Source organism: Penaeus vannamei, chromosome 2 (assembly GCF_042767895.1).
Source record: "Penaeus vannamei isolate JL-2024 chromosome 2, ASM4276789v1, whole genome shotgun sequence".
Taxonomy (NCBI): Eukaryota; Metazoa; Arthropoda; class Malacostraca; order Decapoda; family Penaeidae; genus Penaeus; species Penaeus vannamei.
In genome coordinates, this window is record NC_091550.1 from 2,417,379 (window position 1) to 2,429,878 (window position 12,500).

At 48.3% G+C, this 12,500-nt stretch overlaps 1 protein-coding gene across 3 annotated transcripts in view; it reads right to left on the reverse strand.

The window, feature by feature from the left end:
- The window catches only part of LOC138863632 (putative fatty acyl-CoA reductase CG5065), a 73,888-nt gene that overhangs the window by 58,972 nt on the left and 2,416 nt on the right, over nt 1-12,500 (reverse strand). The window contains exon 1 of one of the 3 annotated variants that reach the window (XM_070128441.1): nt 11,833-12,041. The exons of 1 other annotated variant lie outside the window; for it this stretch is intronic. The gene's annotated coding sequence lies outside the window, so the exon portion shown is untranslated. Of the gene's footprint in view, nt 1-11,832; nt 12,043-12,500 lie in introns of those variants that run through there. One more of the 3 variants, XM_070128461.1, reaches the window with a different exon arrangement.

Here is a 12,500-nt window from a genome sequence, read left to right on the forward strand (position 1 = left end):
ACTAAAGAAAAAAGTCAAATAATTAACGCATTTGAAACCAACTCCGAACAAACCAACACAAATTGAAAACCTCACCCCCTCCTACCGCCCCTCCTCCCCCCCCATCCTCGTGACAACACCGGAAACGACCTTGATACCTTGCCACCGGTTTCGTTCCTTCCGAATGGCCTCTCTACCTACTGGTCCTTATATCTACTGGTCTCTCCTACTGGTCTCTATATCTACTGGTCTCTCCTACTGGTCTCTATATCTACTGGTCTCTCCTACTGGTCTTTATATCTACTGGTCTCTATATGTACTGGTCTCTCCTACTGGTCTCTATATCTACTGGTCTCTCCTACTGGTCCTTATACCTACTGGTCTCTCCTACTGGTCCTTATATCTACTGGTCTCTCCTTCTGGTCCTTATATCTACTGGTCTCTCCTACTGGTCTTTATATCTACTGGTCTCTCCTACTGGTCTTTATATCTACTGGTCTCTCCTACTGGTCTCTATATCTACTGGTCTCTCCTACTGGTCTTTATATCTACTGGTCTCTCCTACTGGTCCTTATATCTACTGGTCTCTCCTACTGGTCTTTATATCTGCTGGTCTCTCCTACTGGTCTTTATATCTACTGGTCTTTATATCTACTGGTCTCTCCTACTGATCTCTATATCTACTGGTCTCTACCTACTGGTCTTTATATCTACTGGTCTCTCCTACTGGTCTCTATATCTACTGGTCTCTCCTACTGGTCTCTATATCTACTGATCTCTCCTACTGGTCTTTATATCTACTAGTCTCTCCTACTGGTCTCTTTATCAGAACTACCCTGCTTTTAACGTTGGTGACAGAATGGTAAATATCCAAGGAACAAACCATCTTAGAAAATATCCTTTAACTCCACAAGACAAACACCTTTTCGCGAATAAAAGCAGATCTCTGTCCTTTTTAACGTCAAGGTCCTTTCGAATTCCCTTCGCTAAATAGTCGAGGGTGTAGAAGGTGTTATTTTCGTTTTCTATGAAATCATCGGAAGGTTTTTGCTTTTTTTATCTCTATTTCCCTTCCTTTGCACACTCCCGTGTTTAATTTCTTTATCGTGTCATTTAAGTCTCCATAATATGTCATATTCCCTGTCTGTCTGTCTGTCTGTCTGTCTGTCTGTCTGTCTGTCTGTCTGTCTGTCTGTCTGTCTGTCTGTCTGTCTGTCTGTCTGTCTGTCTGCCTGCCTGCCTCTGTCTCACACACACACACACACACACACACACACACACACACACACACACACACACACACACACACACACACACACACACACACACACACACTCACACACCAGCTGGTTGGTGCCTCGGCTGACCTTTCCCTGCTCCGACACTCCCTCATATCGGTTCATTATAACCCGATTGTGAGTGCTTTTGAGGAATGCGACACTGCGGGGAGAGAGGAGAGAGAGAAGGAGAGAGAAGAGAGAGAAGGAGAGAGAAGAAGAGAGAAGGAGAGAGGAGGTAAGAGAAGATAAAGAGAGGGGAGATAAAAGGAGAGAAATTGAGGAAAACGCGAGAGAGAAGGGGAGGGGAGGGAAGAAAAAAAGTAGAGTATGCGAAAGGAGAGAGAAAATTAAAGGCAAGGAGAATAAAGGGAAGAAAAGGAGAGAGAGAGAGAGAGAGAGAGAGAGAGAGAGAGAGAGAGACAGAGACAGAGACAGAGACAGAGACAGAGACAGAGACAGAGACAGAGACAGAGAGACAGAGAGACAGAGAGACAGAGAGACAGACAGAGACAGAGACAGAGACAGACAGAGACAGACATACAGATAAAGAGACAGACAAACATACAGAGAGACAGACAAACAAACATACAGACAGACAGAGAGCCGTAGCGTAGGGTGCCATGACATCGTGTGGCACCTTCAATCACAGTATCACCCTCGTGCTTTCGGAATACCAGGCCAATTACACGCTCAGTATAAGGGGGATGGCGGTGCCTCTCCATTAACTCCCATACAACTGGGAAGAGAAGGATGAACCGCATTCATGGTGACAAATGTAGAAAAGGTATGAATGAGAAATAATGAGAATGCATAGAGAAGGAAAGTGTAAGTGCAAGGGGTAAGAAAATCGCGACGGAACAAAAGTGAAGAAGGAAAAGGGGAAGGGGGGAGGGAGGAGGAGGGGGAAGAGAATGAAGGGGAGGATAGAGAGGGGAGGGAAGGAGTGAAGGGAGGATGGGAGGGGGTGATGGAGGGGGTGTAGAGGAGGAAGAGGAGGAGGGTATGATAGAGGGATGGAGAGGAGGAGGAGGAGGAGGGAGGAGGAGGAGGAGGAGGAGGAGGAGGAGGAGGAGGAGGGTATGAAAGGGATATGGAGAGAGGGGGTGAACAAGAATGGGGAAGGAGAATATGGGGAAAGGCGAAAGAAAGAAGGGATGGGAAGGGGAAACATCTGTCCGTGCCCCGACCCCTCAACAGGGCATCCAACTCATTTGTGATCATCAGTGCTGTCATTATTGTCATCATAAAGAAGGCTAAATTGCTGTGATTCAGTAAGATGGCAACTGTTCACTTCGGGTTCGTCTCCTCTTGTTCTCGTGAATCACACACACACACACACACACACACACACACACACACACACACACACACACACACACACACACACACACACACACACACACACACACACACACACTCCTCACTCACTCACACACTCCTCCTCCTCCTCCTCCTCCTCCTCCTCCTCCTCCTCTCCTCCTCCTCCTCCTCCTCCTCCTCCTCCTCCCCTTCTTCCTCTTCTACCACCATCTCCTCCTCCTCCTTTTTATCACCTCCTCTTCTTCTACCACCACCTCATCCTCCTCTTTTACCACCTCCCCTTCTTCCTCTTCTACCACCCCTCCTCCTCCCTCTCTCTTCCTCTTCTACCACCACTTCCTCCTGCTCTCTCTTCCTCTTCTACCACCTCCTCCTCCTCCCTCTTCCTCTTCTACCACCTCCTCCTCCTTCTACCACCTCCTCCTCCTCCTCCCTCTTCCTCTTCTACCACCTCCTCCTCCTCCCTCTTCCTCTTCTACCACCTCCTCCTCTCTTTCTTCTTCTTCTACACCACCTCCTCCTTTCTATTCAAACCCATCAGCCGTACTTCATACTCCACATAATCTCAACTTATAATTTTCCTCTCTGCTTTCCACACACATGTCTCTCCTCATTTCCCCTTCTACCCATTCTCAAACACCCTTCTCCACCCTACTCTCCCGACAGCCATTTCTTCTCTCAAACACACCCCTTCGTCTTACATGTTCTCGGCGCGTTACTGCAAATGTTCAACCACGCGGAATCCTGCCCGTGAGCCCTGCACGTGGCATTCATTATGTGCGCATAGCCGTCCACGCACATGAACACACATTCTCACTCTCGCTCTCGCTCTTACTCTTACTCTCGCTCCTCCTACTCGCATTTACTCTCGGTCCCACCCTCACTCTTACTCTCTCTCGCTTTCTAACTCTCACTCTCACTCATACTCTTACTCTCACCCTCACTCTTACTCTTTCTCGCTTTCTAACTCTCACTCTCACTCATACTCTTACTCTCTCACTCTTTCTCGCTTTCTAACTCTCTCTTTCACTCTTACTTTTACTCCCACTCTTACTCTTACTCTTGAACTTATTCTCACTGATACCCTAACACACTCTCACGCAAACAGACATCCAGTTTATAAACACGGCAGGAGGACAGTTATAGACATATTACATGTATATGTATCAATGTGACCTTGTCTGTGTCTGTCTGTCTCTAACTCTGTCTGTCTATCTGTTTATTTTTATGTACGTCTGTTTCTCTGTCTGCCTGTCTGTCTGTCTGCCTGGCTTTGTCTGTCTGTCTGTCTGTCTCTGTCTGTCTTGTCTGTCTGTCTGTCTGTCTGTCTTTGACTGTCTGTCTGGCTCTCTGTGTGTCTGTTTGTCTGTCTATCTATATGTCTTTCTGTCTGTCTTGTCTATCTATACATGTCTGTCTGTCTGTCTGTCTGTCTGTCTGTCTGTCTGTCTGTCTGTCTATCTGTCTGTCTTTCTGACTGTCTTTCTGTCTGTCTGTCTGCCTGCCTGCCTGCCTGTCCGCCCGTCCGCCTCCCTCTCCCCGCCCCTTCGCACCTGTCCTTTCCGACAGGTAACCTCCCCCCCCCCCACCAACCCTCCACAGACCTTGGCTAGGCCGGCGTGTTTACAGAACAGGTCCCGCGTGGGCGTCAGTGGGCGTACGGCTCGTGTGCAAGCGCGGGTGGGGCGTCTGGGCGGGGGATATAGAGGGTGTCAGAAGACGCGTTTGTGGGCGTGGCAGTAGAGAACACCCATCCCCCGCCCCATCCCTCCCCTCCCTTCCTCTTCTTCTTCTTCTTCTTCTTCTTCTTCTTCTTCTTCTTCTTCTTCTTCTTCTTCTTCTTCTTCTTCTTCTTCTTCTTCTTCTTCTTCTTCTTCTTCTTCCTCCTCTAACCCCTCTTCCTCTTCCTCCTCTTCCTCTTCCTCCTCTTCCTCTTCCTCCACCTCCTCTTCCTCGTCCTCCTCGTCCTCCTCCTCTTCCTCCTCCTCCTCCCTCCTCCTCCTCCTCCTCCTCCTCCTCCTCCTCCTCCTCCTCCTCCTCCTCCTCTTCCTCCCTCCTCCTCCTCTTCCTCCCTCCTCCTCCTCCTCCTCCTTCCTCCCTCCTCTTCCTCCTCCTCTTCCTTCCCCTTCCTCCTCCTCTTCCTCCCCTTCCTCCTCCCCTTCCTCCCCTTCCTCCTTCCTCCTCCTCCCTCCCTCCTCCTCTTCCTCCGCATCCTCCTCTTCCTCCTCCTCCTCCCCCTTCCTCCTCCTCCTCCTCCCCCTTCCTCCTCCTCCATGCGTAACCAGGTGGGCGAAACCTCTTTTTTTTTTTCTTTTTAACTAAATTTACCTCCTTCTTCCTCGGCAGAAGGATTACGCAGCCGGGGAACATCGGTTCAAGGACGCTCGGCCACGGACACGCACATCCGCCTCGGGTAAATTTCCATTCTTGACCATTTCTTTTTATTTCTTATTTTTCTCTTATATTTCTCTTGTATTTTCCTTTCCGTATTTTGTCCAACGGAAGGGGGAGAGGGAGAGGGGGGGAAGGAGAGAGGGAGAAGGGGAGGGAGAGGGAGAGGGAGAGGGAGAGGGAGAGAGCGAGTGAGAGGGAGAGGGGGAGAGAGGGAGAGAGAGAAAGAGGGGGAGAGGGAGAGAAAGGGACAGAGAAGAGAAGAGAGAGAGAAGAGAAGAGAGAGAAGAGAGAGAGACAGAGAGAGAGAAGAGAGAAGAGAAGAGAAGAGAAGAGAAGAGAAGAGAAAGAGAAGAAGAAGAGAAGAGAAGAGAAGAGAAGAGAAGAGAAGAAGAAGAGAAGAGAAGAAGAAGAAGAAGAGAAGAGAAGAAGAAGAAAAGAAAAAAGAGAAGAGCAGAGAAAAGAAAAGAAAAGAAAAGAAAAGAAAAGAAAAGAAAAGAGAAGAGAAGAGAAGAGAAGAGAAGAGAAAGGAAAGGCACAGAGGAGGGAAAGAGTAAGAAAAAGGAAAAGAGAAAGAAAAGCCAATCCGGCGTCAGAGCACAAACACTATGGCTGCCGTCATGATGTCACTTTCTTGCACAAAGTCCAACCAAGGAACGCTTTCTCTCGCCCTTCCCATACTAAACTAATCCCAACAGCCATGCAAGAATCGAGGCTCACCTAAATAAAAAGAAGAAGAAGAAGAAGAACAAGAAGGAGGAGGAGGAGAAGGAGAGGTAGAAGGAGAAGGAGAAGAAGAAGAAGAAGAAGAAGGAGGAGAAGGAGAAGAAGAAGAAGAAGAAGAGGAGAAGAAGAAGAAGACGAAGAACAAGAAGATGAAGAACAAGAAGAAGAACAAGAACAAGAACAAGAAGATGAAGAACAAGAAGAAGAAAGAAAGACGAAAAAGAAAGAAGCTGATACTCGCCTTCCCACTCCGGGGTAGAGGCGGGGGGGGAGGGGGGGAGGAGAAATAAACAACAGATGTGCCAGCCATTCCCACGGTGCCATCCCCGTGCCACGAGTCACCGCCAGCCACCCGTGTCACCTGCCTGATCGCTCGTATGACATGACAAACGGTTGCGCATTCGGCTTCGTCTCATTATGCTTTTCGTACAGACATTCACTCTCTCGCCCTTTCTACCTTTTTCCTTTCTTTTTATTTCCTTTTCTTTCTTTCTTTTTCTTTCGGTCTCTCTCTCTCTCTCTCTCTCTCTCTCTCTCTCTCTCTCTCTCTCTCTCTCTCTCTCTCTCTCTCTCTCTCTCTCTCTCTCTCTCTCTCTCTCTCTCTCCTCTCTCTCTCTCTCTCTCTCTCTCTCTCTCTCTCTCTCTCTCTCTCTCTCCTCTCCCTCTCCCTCTCCCTCTCTCTCTCTCCCTCTCTCTCTCTCTCTCTCTCTCTCTCTCTCTCTCTCTCTCTCTCTCTCTCTCTCTCCCTCTCCCTCTCCTCCCTCTCCCTCTCCCTCTCCCTCTCTTGCCTTCCTTCCTTCCTTCTATTTCTTTCTTTCTTCCTCTTTCTCTCTTTCGTCTTCCTTTCTTCTCTGTTTGACCTTTATTCTATTCTCTTGTCTTCATCGCATTCCCCGTCTTCTCTCTTCTCCGATTATCTTTTTTCTCCGCTCCCGTATCTCATTTTCTCTCGTAATTTCCCTCTTTTTTTGCTGCTTCTCTCGTTTCATCTCTTCTCTTCTCCTCCCTCTCTTCCTCATTCTCTCTCAATTCATTTGTTCTAATTCTCTCCCTCTCCCTCTCCCTCTCCCTTTCCCTCCCTCTCCTCCCTCCCTCTTTCTCCCACTCCCTCTCCCTCCCTCTTTCTCCCACTCCTCTCCTCCCTCTTTCTCCCACTCCCTTTCCCTCCCTCTCCCTCTCCCTCCCTCTTTCTCCCACTCCCTCTCCCTCCCTCTCCCACTCCCTCTCCTCCCTCTTTCTCCCACTCCCTTTCCCTCCCTCTTTCTCCCACTCCCTCTCCCTCCCTCTTTCTCCCACTCCCTCTCCCTCCCTCTCCCTCTCCCTCTTTTAATTCTTATCTCTTGTGAATATCCACCAAACACATGACACTCAACAAAAAAATAAATAAAAATCCCCCCAAAAAATAATTCAATTCTCTCTGTTCACTTAAAAAGAAAAAGAAAAAAAAACTACACTCTAATCTCCTCCATCACTCTCCCTCTCTCTTTTACACAAACTGTATTTAACGAGACGCCTTCTCTGCCCGGGCCACACTCCCTCCTTCCACCCACTATAAAGATGGACCGACCCTCCCGCTTGCAGTTGCATGACACTGCAAAGTCGGCTTGAATTTCGGATCCCCCCACTTAAAGATTTCCATTTACTGTACATCGCATAAGCATCAAGATCCACCCATTACATACATATCAATTTATATACACACACATATATATAATGTATATACTATTTCTCCATACAAATCAAATTCATGTACGTATAAATGAACACGTTTTCAAAGGTTTTCTTTCGTTTTTTTTATATATCATGCATATACTATCTCTCCATAACATATAAATACATAAATAAATACGTATAAATGCACACGTCTTCACAGATTTTCTTCCGTTTCCCTGGATCCCGAGTGTCATCGCGCCGGTGGTTCTAAAAGCCAAGTCCTGAGCCATGGACACAATCCAGAGAGAGTGGGGACGGAGAGAAAGAGAGGGGGGACGGAGAGAGAGAGAGAGAGGGGGGACAGAGAGAGAGAGGGGGGGCAGAGAGAGAGAGAGGGGGGGGACAGAGAGAGAGAGAGGGGGGACAGAATCCATATTCAATCCCGCCATGATTGTTGTATTTCTGAGTGTGATGAATTTAAGCAGACGGCAACAAGCCCTTGCAAGAACACGTACAGATGCTTAGCAACTGACGCGTTGTTATAACTTGTCATACATCGTGACAATTCTGGTGTAACGCGTGTTTTTTTTTTTTTTTTTTGAACTTATTGATTAGGATATGAATAATCACGACAGAACTTTCTTCTGAATAAAAAAATATATATAAAATCATTTTCCACCATAAACGGTCTTCTGTGTAGGTTAGGAGTCACGTTCGGAACGTGCCCGCCGCCCCTCATCACAGCTTGTTATATACACAACAATTATTCTGATGTAATAAGTCTTTTCTCCAGATAATTTGAATGATGAAGTTCTGATTAATCCCAATCGGACTTCCTTTCCAATCAAAGTTTCCATAAAAAATGAAGTTTCCCAATCAAAAAAAAATCTTCAACGCCAAAACTCTCCCAACCCAATTCCCAACAAAGAAACAAAAAAACAACAAAAATCTTTCAATAACAAAACAAAAATCCAGTCAATGTCCCCCCTACAAAACAAACATCTCCCACCACGCACACGCGCGACCTCCCGTGTGTGTGTGTGTACAGGCTGCTCCGTGACAGGTCCCCGCCGCGTACACACACACACACACGCACACACACACACACACGCGACCTCCCGTGTGTGTGTCTGTACAGGCTGCTCCGTGACAGGTCCCCGCCGCGTACACACACACACACACACACACACACACACACACACACACACACACACACACACACACACACACACACACACACACACACACACACACACATACACGCGACCTCCCGTGTGTGTGTGTGTGTACAGACTGCTCCGTGACAGGTCCCCGCCGCGTACACACACACACACACACACACGCGAGCCGAAACTAACGTGGCGTCGAGAGAGAGAGAGAGAGAGAGAGAGAGCCCCCCCCCCCCCCCGGTACACAAGGCCAGCCAGCCTGCTACATTCCGGAGTGGATCTTCTCGCGGCAGACCCAGTGGTGGCAGCGGCGGCGGCAGCGGCGGCAAAGGGCGGCAGTTACTGGGAGCCTTGGGGGGGGGGGGTGATATGGAGGACTGGGAGGACTGGAGGATTGGGAGGACTGGAAGACTGGGGGACTGGAGGACTGGGAGGACTATAGGACAGCGGGGACTGGGGGACTGGAGGACTGGGAGGACTATAGGACAGGGAAAAACTGGAGGCCTAGGGGTGTTCTGGAAGGACTGAGGCGGAACCAAGGGTCGAAAAGGGACTGAGAGGGAGGGAAGAAGGGAAGACGGGGATGGGAGGGGGGAGGGGAGGGTTACCTTACCCTCCTCCTCGCCCCTCCCACACGCGCTCTTCGCCTTACGTCATCAATGAGACTAACCGCCGCCCACTATCACGATATGGTTGGGCGCAGAAAAGAAAGAAAATAACAACAATAATAATAATAAGATAACAGTAATAATAATAATCATTATAATTATAATAATAATAATAATAATAATAAGAAAAATAATAATAATAATAATAACAATAATAATAATAATAGCAATAATAATAATAACAATAACAATAACAATAACAATAATAATAATAATAATAATAATAACAATAACAACAAAAGTAATAACAACAACAATAACAACAACGAAAATTACAACAAAAAATAACTAAGCCCTGCGGCAACTCTCCTTACGGCGGCCAGTGTGTGTCATGTCTGCCGTATTCACTGACAAACACCCCTGCCATGACAACGCAACGGCAGAGGCGGGAAACGTAGGCGCGTGAGTGGTCCTCGCGAAATATGGCAACCGTGGCGACGGGACGGATGCCATGCCCACTCCTCGTGCCGGCTAAATCACGTGACTCGACGAAGGGGAAGGTAGGAAGAGGTGTGGGAAGATATGCTTAATAAAGGGAAGATACAAGTCACAACCAACCGAAAAAAAACAGAATGTAGATAGATAGATAGATAGAGAGAGAGAGAGAGAGAGAGAGAGAGAGAGAGAGAGAGAGAGAGAGAGAGAGAGAGAGAGAGAGAGAAAAGAAAGAAAGAAGAAAAGAAAGAAGAGAAGAGAACAGAGAGAGAAAGAAAGAAAGAAAGAAAGAAAGAAAGAAAGAAAGAAAGAAAGAAAGAGAGAGAGCGAAAGAAAGAAAGAAAGAGAGAGAGAGAAAGAGAGAGAGAGAGAGAGAGAGAGAGAGAGAGAGAGAGAGAGAGAGAAGAGAGAGAGAGAGAGAGAGAGAGAGAGAGAGAGAGAGAGAGAGAGAGAGAGAGAGAGAGAGAGAACAGAAGGGTTGCCATGGCCCGCGAAATACCAGCGTTTAGGGGCGACATGGCAACCAACACACCGGATAACACTGGAGAATCATACCTTAATCCTTTGAAAGAAAACGTGGGACTTTGAGGTATTCAGATGAGGTTGCGCGGTACATACATACATACATACATACATACATACATACACACACACACACACACACACACACACACACACACACTGAAAACAACAATAAAAACAACAATAATAATAAAAATAATAAAACTTTCATTCATACACTTGCAAGCATGTTTTTTTCTCTCTCCCTCCCTCCCTCTCCCTCTTTCTCTCTCTCTCTCTCTCTCTCTCTCTCTCTCTCTCTCTCTCTCCCTCACCCTCACCCTCACCCTCACCCTCACCCTCTCCTCTCCCTCTCCCTCACCTCACCCTCACCTCTCCCTCACCCTCTCCCTTTCCCTCACCCTCTCCCTCACCCTCACCCTCACCCTCACCCTCTCCCCTCACCCTCTCCCTCTCCCTCTCCCTCTCCCTCACCCTCACCCTCTCCCTCTCCCTCACTCCTCACCCTCCCCTCTCCCTCACCCTCACCCTCTCCCTCTCTCTCCCTCACCCTCACCCTCTCCCTCTCCCTCACCCTCACCCTCTCCCTCACGCTCACCCTCACCTCACCCTCTCCCTCTCCCTCTCCCTCTCCCTCACCCTCTCTCCCTCACCCTACGCCTCTCCCTCTCCCTCTCCCTCTCCCTCACCCTCACCCTCTTACCCTCTTACCCTCACCTCCCCTCACCCTCACCCCCTCCCTCACCTCACCCTCTCCCTCTCCCTCTCCCTCTCCCTCTCCCTCTCCCTCTCCCTCACCCTCTCAATTCCTCTTTACTCCATCCATATCATTCATTATCGTTCACTCACTGACTCACTGACTCACTCGACAAACAACGGGAGCTTGTGTGAAAAAAATAAAAATAAAAAACCCTTGCAACTTTAGTCAAAATACCTCTTAACCTTTTTCCGGCAGACGAGGGTTGCCGGCCCACGGAAAGTACACATTTTTTGCCTCTTTTATCATGTAGATTATGCTTCTTCTCTTTCTTTCTCCTTCTCTTCTTTACTTTCCTCTATCTCCTCTTTCGTTGAATTTCTCCCTCGTGCTTAACCCCTCCTTTTTTTTTATCCTTCTTCCTTACCTCCCTCTTCTCTTTCTTATCCTACTCCCCTTCCCTTCCCCCTCCTTCCTTCTCTCCTCCTCCCTCCATCTCCCCCTTTCGTACCTGCTTCACTGACATGTATCTGACAGGTCTTTTCTCTCTCCCTCTCTCCCTCTCTTTCCTTCTCTCTCTCTCTCTCTCTCCTTGACAGCAAATTAAATTAATATTTCTCTCCTAAAGACACGCCTCAACACACAGCTGATCCGTCCCCCTTTCGCCAAAATAAACCTCCGGCCAAATAAATCCCCGGTATCGGCCCCCTGGAGTACCATGCGTTGAGCCCGGCACAGCAACGCCCTTTTGGTACCCTTTGGAAGAGAGAAAAAGAGAGAAAATAAGAAAAAAGGGACTTAATACCACAACGCACGGGGTCGGCACAAGGTCCGGACTCATCTCTCCCTTCCTCTCTTCCTTAAAAACGAGACGAGGAGGGGAGAGAGAGAGAGAGAGGGAGAAGGAGAGAAAACACGAGAGAGGGAGAGACACACGAGCTTTTCCTTCGCCTTATTGATTACCGCATCGTCGCCGCCTGTCACTCACTCACCTCTTCCACGCCACACAGCCTCCTGGCGCTCCTTCACATCCCTGACGGCGCCCTCTTCGTCTCGAGCGCTTGGAGGAGGCGCCGAATCTCACGCCCTGGCCCGGGTCCCTCCAAAAGACGGCACAGGAGAGCGCCTCGAAAGCAGACGCAGCCGACACCAGGATCCGTCGCTTCGGGTTGGTGGACCGCGACCGCCGCCAGAGCCATCTGTTGGCACCCGCGGCAAGCTCGCCGGCGGGATAGAGCGGATCCACTTTGGCGCGACGTTTGGCATGTTTTTAGGGGAGGTTTTGTTTCGTTTGGTTTCTCTCTCTCTCTCTCTCTTTCCCTCTCTCTCTTATTATTATTATTATTTATTTTTTTGATAGGTGTGTAGATTAAGAAAACATATAAGGTACCCGCGGCTAATTCGCCGGCGGGATAGGATGGATCCACTTTTGCGCGACGTGTGTCATGTTTTGGGTTATTATTTCCATTTAATTTTCTTTCTCTCTCTCTCTTTTCTTTATTTTTTAATGCGTGTGTAAATTTGTGTAGATTAAGAGAACATGGGTGACACTGGCGGAAACCGTCCCGGCAGGATAGAGTGGACCCACTTTTGCGCGACGTTTTGCATGTTTTGTGTTTTTATTCCCATTTCAGTTCTTTCCCTCTCTCTCTATCCATTT